Source organism: Anser anser (assembly GCF_964211835.1).
Source record: "Anser anser genome assembly, chromosome: 2".
NCBI lineage: Eukaryota > Metazoa > Chordata > Aves > Anseriformes > Anatidae > Anser > Anser anser.
Window position 1 is genome coordinate 85,784,378 of NC_139721.1, and position 13,295 is coordinate 85,797,672.

Sequence of the window (13,295 nt, forward strand, 5' to 3'; positions counted from 1 at the left end):
TAGTGGGTTTGTGTCCCAATAATACCAAATTATTTTATGTATGTGTGTGTTATTGAGAAAGGAAGTTGTGAAGTTTGAAAAGTAAATTAATACATAATGTTATAAACAAATGAAAGCATCTGTTGTTATCTACAGTTGCACAAAGTCATTACATAGGAATCATAATGCTGTTAGATTTTTTTTATTTATTTGAACTTTTTTTTTTTTAGCACAGGTCGAAAATGTTAGGAAATCAATGAGCGATGGTTTTTCACTGATAAGCACTGTGTGAACATTGTATGGTACACTCCACCTCATTCCATCACTGGACGTATCGAGTGTTTATAGCCGTACTCAACAGTTGATATCTGATTCAGGGCAAGGGATTGTACTTGCATTATTTAACTTACTAGCCACGTATCTCATCTCAAGTGTCTGTTAGCACCATAGCAAGATTGACTTACTGTAGCTATGATAAACACCCAAAGGTTTTGTGAAAAAGATGTTCTTCACAGTTCTGGGTTGTTCTTTGGTACCCCTCCTACTCATGGCTCCAGCTCTGCAGCGTATTCCACAGCTGGGTTAGTTATCAGCGGTGTGGGCAACTCAGAGCCCTGTAAGTGGTCAGGCTGTTCATCTGCCTTGGACCTCCTGGAAGGATTCAGGTGCTTTGCTGGGGGAAACCCCTGGGCTACTGATGTCAGAGAAATCCCATTGCTAGCAAGATATGAAAGTGAAATGTAATGCACTGTAAAAACCCTACTCATGTTTCCCAAATGTTCTCAGAAGTAAGATAGCAATTTTGGTTCTTTCAGACTTCACTGTGATGATAAAAATTATCTCAGATCCCACGGAGTTCATAAAATACAACACAGAGTTGCCATTGAATAGGTGGTATTTAACTTCTGTTGTGAGAGCTTGTTCCTCTGCATGACCAGAAGTGGTATCGCAGCTTCGACCACCCAGCTGAAGCCGGCCCTGGCTGTTTGCTTAGTTGTTCCAATTTCTGCCGAATAGTTCTGAGGAAGATACAGAATTGCATTGTCATCTTGTTTTCAAAATGGCATTTGCTACTCTTAGTGAAAAAATAATTTTTGGGGTGGAAAGTATTTGTGTTAGATAATGGCTATCTTACGAATTCAGCTGGAATGCGTTATATTACAAATATAGGACTGTCAAAAGTGCAGTAATGTCTAATACTGAATGAGAACAGATGGCTCCAGTATATTACATTTATTTAATGCTATTCAATCTTTATTTAGCCCATGTGCTCAGTGGAAATACTGTTAGAGGGAAAGCAGAGACAACTTTCCTTTTTTTTGTTTCAGGCATTATATATATATATGTATATATATAAATCAAATATATCAATTATAATTACTAAAAGTCAAGAAAAGAAAATAACAATGATAAGTGTGCTAAATTAGAAAGAAACATTTAATAAAAATCTGTTCTTTTGTAGAAAAAAATAAATGTGTATGTGCACTTATGAGTGCGTATGAGTAGGTGTATACAGAGGGAATAGTGAGAGACTAGGGAAATACCCATTTGTTTTTCCACTTAGACAAATTATGTTCTTACAGCCATTAACCACGTAGACATATGGCATCATTTCAAAGAGGAATTTATGTATAGTAAATTCTTCATCAGTTCCCTGTTGTTCCTGAAAAATGCATTCAGTACAAGTGTTCTGTGAGCTATTCCAAAACTAAAATACTGAACAATATTTTGAGACCATGATGATTTATTTTGAGAAATAAGCTAGATATATTTAGAAGTCATCTTGAAATTCTTTTTTCTCTTTTTTTTTTTTTTCACTTGAGTAGAATGCTTAAATTAACTCATTTGTCATTAGGCATGCATGTGATATGAAGGGGGGTGAGGAACAGCAAAAACCATCCAAGTAAACCATGATATTCTGGATCTGGAGATAGCAAGAAACTGCTGGCTAGCATTGCAACTGGTCCAGAACCAGCTAGATAAGTCCGATCATCCTTACCCTTCTATTAGGTGTCATCTTTACGGGGAGAGAGATGAAGGGCAGACAGCCTGGAATCCAGACTATGATACACAGAAGGCCAGCTATGGATCCTGTACACATATGCCAGTGATTTTTTGGAAGTATTGAATGTCTGCACGTTAGGACAACACTCGTTATGTGCCATTTGGGGCTCTGGATCTTTGAAACCACATGCATTCCTTTCTGAAAATTCAGATGTAAGTGGTTCAGATGTTTAAGAGACCACTGACTGTACTCAACATAGTGACAAAGTTCTTTGTTTTAATTCCTAAATAAATCTTTACAGTCAATATTTAATTGTAAGCGATATTTATAGCAGTTATTTTATTATGGTTTTCTTGCCTCATCTCTGTGAAGAAGCATCTGTAGGATGGAAGTAAATGTCAGATCTAGAGGCTTATTTGATTAAACTATGGCAACAACATTAATCTTGCAAAGGAAATCAAGATAATAGAGGGGGCTGGATGGACCAGGAGATTGATAATTGGTTAGAAAGCTTTTGACCTTTGGGCCGGTAGTTCAGATTCAAGCCAAGTCAGTAGTGACTGAAAATCATTACTCTCTGATAGCAGTGCAATTGCCATGTGCAATGGGTGATTGGTTTCATTCCAGTTTCTACTGAACTGGGAGGTTCCTTGCAAAAATTACTACCCATCGGTCGGGTTTTAAGGCAGAGTATAAGGAAGGAGAGGAGAAGGGAACAACTTTACTTTGTCACCCTCAGAAGCATTTTGGGAGGTGAGGGAGAAGAGATGCTGCAGTTCTTTGGCTGCCAGTGCATGGGGAGCATCACAGCTACCATCAGGCTCCTGTTAAGACACTAAGACTTCTATTGATACTAATAAAAGTGGAAGTTTTATGTGCAATGCCACTCTAAATATCTTCATAATGACCTTTCTCATTTATAATAAATTGGATTGTTTTCACCCTTTTCAGCTGGAAAAAATATAAGACAATAGTGATTTCTTTATTTTTAATCAATTTGCAATTCATTGAAAGCTGTTCAGCATAGTGCTTTGTATGAATCTGTTTGACCTTGGAATTGTGTGTTGTCAATGGATGATTCATACCTGGGATGAGTAACTGAAGATTTACAACTGCCTGTCTGTGTGACATTGTGTTTTTCCCTCCTTAATTGGATGACCTGAGCTTAATAATTAATGCGGCCTGAAACCAATATAATTTAATCCTGTAAGAAAAAAATGGCCTGCTAGCAATCTCAGAACCACAAAGACTCTTATTAAAATGATTGAGCATTACATTTGTCCTCTTACTCTTTTGAATACAACTTGGTTACCATCTCCTTCACCATCAGTTTCCTTTCATTCTTTTCACTTACACCCATGAAGAATACAGCAACATTACTCACACAGACACATATCCTGAATTTTTTTTTTTTGAAGTTTTCCTGTTTCTTCAATCTGTTACCTAAGATTTCTGCAAACCAGGGGAAGGTTCAGCACACTCATTGTCATGTCTTTTATATGGTGTGTGGTTAAGTAAATGGTGCTTACTCTACTTTTGCCTATTTTACTATCTTCCTTTTCTTTAATCATTTTAAATTATTATTTTGATCGTCTTCCATGTGTCGTCACTGTAACAGATTAGGTTCCTTGTCTTTAGATAAATATAAAAAGTATTTAAAGTATAATCTCTGTGTCATTGAACTATGTAGCTAGTCCAGCTGTTTGCTAGTAGAGTTGCTTAAGTGTACTTTTTGGTTGTACACCAGACAAAACAGGAGAGAATAAAAGCAACATTGGACTGTTTAAAACTCAGGCAATGTTCATACTATTAAAAGTTTTCACGCTCTAAATAGACACAGATTTAGAGGTTGCTGCATTGTTTTTTCCATGAGGAGAAAGCTGCTTTAGACACCTACTGGATTTGTATTGGGTCTTTCTTGATACACATGTATCTTTTCAGTTATGTCTGTGCTCGTCAAGTGATAAAATGGTGAACAAATATGGGTATTTTATGATACGCGCTGTTTTAGTGTAACTGGTGCATCTCCCTTAGACTTCTGGCATTGACAGGAAACAGCCTCCATCTACTGCAGAGAGAAGAAATGGGAAAATGCAGGGATGGAGCCTGCCAGCAGTGCACGCAGAGACTTAACCCACATCCCTGCAGTCCGTGGAAGCGTTATTGCTGAATTCAATCAGAGGAATCTCGGGCTGCAGCAAAGGAGTTAGTACTGCTTGTTTCAATATTGATTTGTGAATGAGTAAACATGACAGCATTATTAGCTGTGGCTTGTTGCATATTTGTGTTCAAGAGCATATTTATCAAATAAGCCCTGATGGAAATGTTCTTTGCAAAATTGGCTATTACAATTTTGAAGAAAGGTTAAAAATTACAAGGCGTTCTTGTTTTTCCAGTGCATGTTTGACTGCCAAATGTCTGTGAACACTCTGTTGTAGTAAAATGTCAGAATGATAAGAGAGGAAAGTAAGAGAAGAAGCAAGGGATAAAAAAGACCTTCAATCTATGCTCAAGCTCTTTCTAAATGACCTTGCACGTGACAGGCACAAATTTGTATTTCGCGTGAAAACCTTTCATTTATGAAGAAGAGATGCTGGTGGGAAGGGAATGTGAAAAGAAAGGCAGGCCTGCATGCCAGATTTTCAAATGGCACACTAGGACTGAGTGCATCTACAAGGAAAGAGAAGTGAATTTCTCAATAAATAGCTACCCCAAACGGAATGCCAAATATTTATATGTATCTATAATAACAATGTGAGGTCCTTCTAAGCTGTTTGGTTTATATTTTGAGCAAATAATACTTTTATGCATTCCATTTGATTTTTTTTTTTCCTACAGTGATCCTATTTATTTTCTACTTCCATGGTAGATTGCGAGATCGTGCTTCCTAGTTGTACTTTTTGGCTTTCCCTTTCAGCTTAGCAAGGTTGTAAATAGTTGGTTGTTGTTGTTCCTTATTTAAGGAGAGAAACACAAGGAGGTTGAGATCATGTTCCCAAATGAAAGTGGCTGTGAGTAAGCTGTATGCAAGAGTTTGTAAATCTTGCAAGAAATTACTTTGCCCAATGGGGTGTGCAGGGAGGGCGCCTGCCCCTGGCTTGCTGCCTGCCAGCAGCAGTGGGCTTTGAGCTGGTGAGGCACACTCGGTGCCCACAGGGCTGGTAGTAACGGCAGAGTGGGAAATGCTTGGGGGCAACTCGGTGCCTTGTCCTTCTGCAAATGCACCCTTTGCCTCGTTGGTACACCACCGACAGCTGCTGTGAAATATGGGAGAAAGGCTGCAAGCACATGCAAGGGGGCACCGACAGAAAAGGGCGGTGACACTCACTCCAGATACAAACAGTCCAGATACAAAACCAGGAAGGAACAAGGAACCATAATTTCATGCAGTACAGGTTACATGACTGCTAGTTAATTGTACCACTTTGAAAAATATCTGTGTGTCAAACTGAATGATATTTTATCAAATAGTCAGGTTCGTTATCATTTGTTGCTTCCTGCAGCTGCATGGCTGAGAGCAAATCTGACAGCTTCAACTTTGGTTTGCGAATGTGTTGAAAAACTTTTGTGAACACTAGTACTTTCCAGTGTACCCAAATGGCCTGATAGTTCCCAGTAGTCTCCCCAGGCTACATGATTAATCCTAACCATATATTACAGCTCTTGTGCTGTAGTTTTCCTCCAGCTAAATAAGATGGGTATTTACAGAAAAGATTTTTCAAATGTAATCAATGCAACAAAGAAAAAATCGATCAGGTTTACAGAACTACTCCGGTCCTTATTTGCAATAAGAGTCATTGTAATCTCTTTCTTGTTGCCGATGCTTTCTGTAAGAGTTCCAACCAGAAAGCAGCTCGAGCTGTACGCTGCAGGTTAACATGATTTTCAAGGAAATGGGAATTCAAAGTATTAACACCAAAGCAGCTTGATTTTTTTCCTCAGCTTTCCTCATTTCTTCATTTTAAATTTCACTTAAAATGTCTTTTTTTTTTTCTCTCTTTTTTTTTTTTTTTTTTACATCAGTGAACTCCAGACTCCTGCAATGTGTTTAGTTCTAGATGCATGCTTCAGTTACTGTTCCTAACAGATATCAAGTGCTACTGAAGTTAATATTTTGCTAACAAATCCAGTTCAATAACATGAAGAATCAATATTGAAGAACAGTTTTTTGTTTGCTATTAGAAAGCTGTTTCTGAGACTCAGAAAGCTTGTGCAGTGTTGCAATGTGCAGTGTTCTCTCCTTAGCTCTTTCTTCTTTTTTTCTTTTTTTTTCCCCTCCTGTAGGTACATTCATATTTTAATGTAAAAGCCACAAGGAAAATCTTGAAAAGAAAATCAAAGGCAGTTGCTTTGGTAAACTTGGAGTGATGTGGGTGATTCAAATCCATCTCGCCTTACCAAAAAGTCAAAAAGATTGTCCTTTTTCATGGGTAGGTTTAGTTCTGGTGCTGCCTTCCTCTAGAATATGAGAAATTTAAAAGGTGAGAGTGCCACGTCCATCTGGTCTATTCGAATATTACCAGCTTTGGCACTGCAGTCAATTGTTCCTGCAGTAAACTCATTCTCAGTGAAGGAAATGGCTTAGGATAACAAATTTATGGTTGAATGATAGTAATAGTCTCAGAATTAAATACAAATATTTTTTAAGAAATACTGCTTCCACTGAAGTTAAAGGAAATTTAATGATTTTTTTAATGAGATGTAGCTTTCTAAGTTGCTGAAAGTGGCTGTGTGTTAACCCAGTGTGTGGGTATGGGGGGAGCAGAGGTACTGCAAAACAAAAGTTACGTGGCTATAAACGTACTGTTCACATTGCACGATGCTTTTAGCTTTTATGCCAGTGCCTACCTGAAGCATGGAAGCTTGGGTTATTAATATCTGTATAAATGGCTTACTCCTCTTTGCACACAATTCACCTGTAATTTCTGTGGTTTTAAATTTCTAAAAGCATGCATTTAATATAATCTGATGTTTTGGTGCAGATTGGGTATTATATGTCAAAATAAATAAATAAATGCAAACAGTTACTTTCCAGTTCTGCTGTTTGTCTTCCCTTGGATTTTTCTGCTTATTTAGTTTTTACTATATCTGGATGCCATCTCTACTTCAGTATTCTTTCAGCCTCGGGTTTGGACTCACTTGTTTTTTAATTTCCTTTTTCTCCTTTGTCCTATTCATTTCTCTTGATGTTCATCTGTATTCAGAAATTCCAATATACAAACTGCTGATTAAAAAGTAAAACAAAGAACCCCCCTAGTTTTAGTTCTATTGAAGTAATAGAAAACATTTATGTCCTTTTTGGGCCTTTTTTTTAATTTATTTTTTTCCTGTAAGTGCAAAGCTAACATTAGATCAAGGTTCAAACAAAAATGTATCACAGAGTTGGAATAGGAGCCATTTCAGGATGGAGTTGTTGTGGAAGTTGCTCCTGTGAGTTAAAGACCTGGCTCTTAAAAGAAAAGTAACCATCCCACCATATATGATACTGATTTACAAAATTGGCTGCAAAACCACTGTGAAAAGAACAAAACATTATATGCAATGTCACTAGCTCATGTTATCACTCCTCCATTCTTTTCAAAGAAATCTTTGTGTGTTTATTTTCCCACTGTGATGAATGATAGCTGACACAAAGGGAACCCAGTCATGGCAATGCATACAAATCACACCCATAATAGGATGTTCTGCAGTAATGCCTACCATCAGTAAAAATCTCACAAGTTTTAGGCAGCTATAAGGAATGTGAGCAGTTTCGTTCTGCTGAATGTTTGCTTGGCAGGAGCCGTCCATTCAAAGGGTGTTTGTCCTGCTCCTTGCCTTGCCATGTTCACTTAAACGGTGCAGAAAAAGTGATGTTTGGTGACTTGCTCATTTTTTTATGCTAGATTGGGTTCCTTAATAATGCATTCTCTGTTTTTTGTTTGGTTGGTTGGTTTGGTTTGGTTTTGATGCTCTTGAGAAACAGCTGTTGACAATGACAATTTAATTTTTATATGTTTTGCAGACTGTAGTGACCCAGTAAGTTGAGGATTGTGGTGAAGGAGGCCAGCGAAGGTCTGAACTTCACTTCTGTAAGATCTTGAAAGATGTGGCATCTTATTCACAGGTAGACTTTTTAAGCGCTCTGTTTTTCTTCATTATCTTCAAGAAATTTCTCATAACTGCAGTCAGCTCATCCTGTAAAACGTAACGGATTCAGTTCTCAGTTTTTAGTTGTTTGGTTTTTTATTTTGCTATTTATATATTAAACATAAATTAGTTTTAGGCCCAAGAAAGTGGGGTGGAGAAATCCAAGAATCTAGTGTCTTTACTGAATATCTCAACAAAAATACTTGATGCAATCCAGGGCTTGCAGTAATATTGACCAACAATTTACAAATGCCTATTCTGTATGTTACCTTTTTCAGGCTTTTTCAATTTACATGCAGATTGGAGAAAATAAAAGTACGTTTATAGTTTGTATTGCACCTCTTAAAGGACAGAAATCCATTTTCTCTTTGAGCTTTATTTTTACAATGCTTTTTTCTTGTAATTGCAGGGTGCTATTTTTGTCAAATGGTATTTGTCTTATTTCAAAGGCATACCTTAACAGAACCTCTTACACAGGGGAAAAAAGACAATGTCACAGGCTTCCTCATGTTTATTAATGCGCCATTGTCTACTTCAGTTGTTGCTTATGGAATCTACTGTAAACTGGTTTTACTATACTCTTGGCAAGAATCTAATGCTGGGGACAATGCAACACTGGCTGTATTTTGTCCATACCAAAACTAAAATAAAAATAAATAAATAAGAAGAGGTAGATATTAAATTTCTAATTTCGTGAAGTTAATTGTGTTTTATTTTGAGCTGAGAGCCTAAATAATTTGAAACAGTCTCCAGAAGGTGACAGGTTTTCTGTTTGTTTTAGTTTAACATTTTTGGTCTGTGAAGCTTTGTATGCTGGGGAAGAGAGTAGAGGTGACGTGGAATGATTAAATTCAGTAAAAGCTTGTATATTACAACTTTGTTGAATGCTTGCTTATGAACACTCATGTGCAGACAGACGTAGAGAGAAGAAGATCTGGATGTTGATTGTCCTGTGATGAAGTTATACAGAAAAGGCAAACAGCTATAGAGAGTAGTTTGGGGCTCACCAATGTTTAATTTCAGTGGAATAGAAAATAAAATTCTGAATATATTGTGCTTGTTAAAAAATGTATTGATATTTTCTTATAGTAAGAAATTGTCCTGCCTGAATTCCATTTTATGTAATCCTTGATTTCAATGGATAGCGCACATTTAACCTGCCCAATGAAGTTGTGTTGCTGATGCTAAAGACAGGTTCGGTTTTACGCGTGGCTTGATTTGGGTAATTGAGTGACGTATGTTATGTAAATACTTAAAAGTTAGAGATGTATTCTGCCATGAAATTCTAATGAAAACTTTAGATACAATGTTGTAACTGTTTGGCTCCTAGTTTTTGAGTCGGGCAGGTCTGTCTTTACTGGTTGCTTTTTAGGGTAAATAATACAATTTTCAGTTATGAATCTCCTCTTTCCAAGCTGTGTGCATCTGACATAGTTGAAAGGAGTTAGGAAACAGATTTTATCTCTGCCAAATATGTAAAAAAAGCTTCTGGGATGTCAACACTATCAGCACTTGTTATCTTGACTAGGCTCACTGGAATTTAGCCAAAGGAGTATTGGATGCTAATGTCACACAAACGTACACCTTCTGCTTTCTTAAATGGTTTTTAAATGATACCTTGCCGTGCATTTTACCTTTATTTATTTATTTATTGACACATGGATTTTAGTCAAAACTGTATATTTTTTCCTGGGCATTCAGGTAAACAGGTAATGAGACAGGTATTAGAGAGCAAGTAGTGTGGAATTATTTCATTAAATTTAATCTGAAACTTGATAAGACCAGCACTTAGTAGAACACCTGCTAAGAACACCAGTGTGCAGACAGAGGGGGAGCTTGGCATGCTTTGTTTTTAAAATGCAAGATTGTAAAATTAGGTGCACAGTTAAAAATCTGGCTTAAAATTCTGAACAGGTTAAGTGATCTAATTCTCACTGTTATGATGTAAACTCCAAAAATTCCACTGCTATCTTAGATGCTGTTATGTACTTCTATACCACACAATAGCTCAGCTTCTCTTATGGGTTAGGTAAGCTTATATGGGTGGGATATGTTTATATCAGTATGTACGCATATAAGTAGAGATGCAGAAATCAGTGTATTAATGAACTTGTAATAGGATGGTATTAGAGAAATAGAAAGTTATATACTCACCCCATTCACAATGGGTTTAAGTGTTCAAGTATTTTTTTTTTAGCTACGTAGATTTCTGTTAAGATGAGGAAAATCAGCCTTAGATCTGTGAACCTTGAAGAGCTCAGTGCACAAAATGAGCATTATTCAGCTCTGTCCTTCACAAGTCTATACCCTCCCTTCCTTTTCACTGTGGGTTTTTGCAGCTGAACATGTTGTTTGAAAGCATGCATGGCAGGCAGTAATCCAGGTCATCATAGTATCACCCAGTCTGGCAAAACAAAAGTGATAAACAAGGAAAAAAAAATACCTTTTCTTGTTTTCAAAGAAATACTACAGAGAGATGAAGAGGCAGCTCGGTTGTGGGACAACAATCCATACTTTACTTTGCAGATGTCTCTGTAATTTAAGCAGCAGGCAGAACAACCGTTCAGTTGTAGATGCTCTGGGGAAAGGATACACAGAGCCTCGTGAATCATGGTAAGGATTAAAAGCAATGAACATTCATCTTCTTAACCTCGTAAAATGATATTGCAAAGGCAAGGATTACAACTTACTGTGCATGTAATCTTTGCTCAGGGATAAAGGGTGTCAACTTCTTAAAAAACTTCTCTCAATTAACAGTGGCACCTACCTTTTGGGGAGGGAGAAAAGCCAATCTTAAAACTGACTTTGAAAGAATTCCTACTATTAAATGAATACTTGACATTTCCCACAAAAGAAGAAAAGGAAAATTCTTGGCTGAGCTTTTTGTTCATTTCTAAGAAAGGTGATAGTTTGCTTCTAGGCCCTGATTTGGTATTAACATTAATATTAATGATTATATTTCAAAACTTTGCTTAATAGACACAACTCGAAAAAGCCCTTTACTTTTCCCATTATAAATACGTGGAGTCTTGAACAATGCTTTGTCTTGTTTTACTTCATCTTCTTTTTAAAATATGATGAGTTTTTGAATCAATTGCTCATTGCCATTAAAGAATATTGTCATGAACATGGACCTGTCGGAGCAAGTCCAGAGGAGAGATGCAAAGATGACAGGGCTGGAGCACCTCTCTTACGTGGAAAGGCTGAGAGAGATGGGGCTGGAGAAGAGAAGGCTCCAGGGAGACCTTATAGCAGCCTGCCAGTACCTAAAGGGGTCCTACAGGAAAGCTGGGGAGGGACACTTTTTCAGGGAGGGTAGAGATAGGACAAGAGGGATTGGCCTTAAACTAGAAGAAGGTAGGTTTAGATTAGATATTTGGAAGAAGTTCTTGACTCAGGGGGTGGTGAGGCACTGGCACAGGTTGCCCAGAGAAGCTGTGGATTCCCCATCCCTGGAAATGTTCATGTCTGGGTTGGATGGGGCTTTGGGAAGCCTGGTCTGGTGGGAGGTATCCCTGCCCATGGCAAGGGGTTGGAATTCAGTGGTCTTTAAGGTCTCTTTCAACCCAAACCATTCTGTGATTCTGTGATTATGAAGAAAAGACTGCATTCAGTCTGTTAAATAAGCACTGTAAAACTTGAATTTATCTATATGCTTTGGAAATATTTGGCTCAAGAGTGTGATTTTTCCCTTTTACACAAGAAGAAAACGTAGAATCCTTGTAATCTAAATTATGACGTGTAAATTGGAAGTATCCCTGTGAATAGAATCATGGAATATCCTGAATTGGAAAGGACCCACAAGGATCATCTGGTCCAACTCCTGGCTTCACACAGGACCACCCAAAAATCAGACCACATGTCTGAGAGCAGTTTCCAAATGCTTCCTGAACTCTGTCAGGCTCGCTGCTGTGACCACTTCCCTGGGGAGCCTGTCCCAGTGCCCAACCACCCTCTGGGTGCAGAGCCTTTTCCTAACACCCAGCCTGACCCTACCCTGTCCCAGCTCCATGCCGTTCCCTCGGGTCCTGTCGCTGTCCCCAGAGAGCAGAGCTCAGCGCCTGCCCCTCCGCTCCCCTCGTGAGGGAGCTGCAGGCCGCCATGAGGCCTCCCCTCAGCCTGCTCTGCTCTGGGCTGAACAAACCAAGGGACCTCAGCTACTCCTCATAAATCATAGTCCTCGTTTGGACACTCTCTAGTAGTTTTATGTCCTTTTTATACTGTAAATTCTAACTTCTAATAACTTCCAACTTACCCACTAAGGTATTCAAAATAGCTTAAATACTGAATACTTCCGCATTCAGAATCCCTGATTTTAGAGGGACTCAAGGAATCTAAAAGTCTTTGAAAGGGAGAAGAGAGTGGGCAATGCCATGATGTGGAGGTTCCTTCATAGACCAGCAAACCAGGAAAATCAGGGAATCAGGACTTTCTGCAAGCAACTCATGGTATTATCTAAAGTACTCTTTTTGTGATATACGACTACAGATCCTTCACATTTCTGGGGAATGCAATACAGGAAAACGCTGTTCAGTAGAGTAGAATACTGTGTCAGTGACAATGATAATGCTCAGCTTTTGATATGGATGGCAAAGCAAAAGGTAGTTTCTTGTAGGTTTGATCCAAACTATTGGAGAGGATCTGAGATGCATGCAAATGGAGGGCAACTTGGGTGAGGCTGTTTATGAAACCATAGTATTCAGGAGAAGGAAAACAGCAACGGTAAAACAATCTACTTTTTGGAAGCAGATTTCACTGACCTCAGATCATTGATAAGATCCTAAGGAAGGTAAATGTAAGGAGTCAGAAGAATCGGTAGTGCTTTGGGTAAGTATTTTAATAGTAAGAATAAAGTGAGGAGAAGAAAACCTGTCATCAGAAGTGTTTACGGTTTTTATTTCTTTCAGCTTTTTTCTTCATCTGTAATTAGGTGAGCATCAGTTAATACCAGTGACAATGGTATGAGATCTCAGATTATATAGCTCACTTATCTAAACAATTTATTTTCATGTAGTTAGAATGTGATGAAACTTATCCCAGGTTACTTACCAAACCAACTGAATCTTTCTTAAACACAATATCTCAAATATATCTCAGGGCTGTTTCATAGAACACGAGCAAGATGGATGAAGTACCAGAAATTTTAGAACGGCAAATATAGCAAGAACAGGGTGCAAAAAGA

The 13,295-nt window shown here is 38.0% G+C and overlaps 1 protein-coding gene across 8 annotated transcripts in view; it reads left to right on the plus strand.

Annotated features, from left to right (window-relative positions):
• The window catches only part of CDH12 (cadherin 12), a 568,098-nt gene that overhangs the window by 167,968 nt on the left and 386,835 nt on the right, over positions 1-13,295 (plus strand). For 4 of the 8 annotated variants that reach the window (XM_083824856.1, XM_083824852.1, XM_083824855.1 and 1 more), the window contains one exon: positions 7,989-8,090. The exons of 1 other annotated variant lie outside the window; for it this stretch is intronic. The gene's annotated coding sequence lies outside the window, so the exon portion shown is untranslated. Of the gene's footprint in view, positions 1-6,268; positions 6,415-7,988; positions 8,091-10,574; positions 10,727-13,295 lie in introns of those variants that run through there. 3 more of the 8 variants (XM_083824854.1, XM_083824851.1, XM_083824874.1) reach the window with 2 other exon arrangements.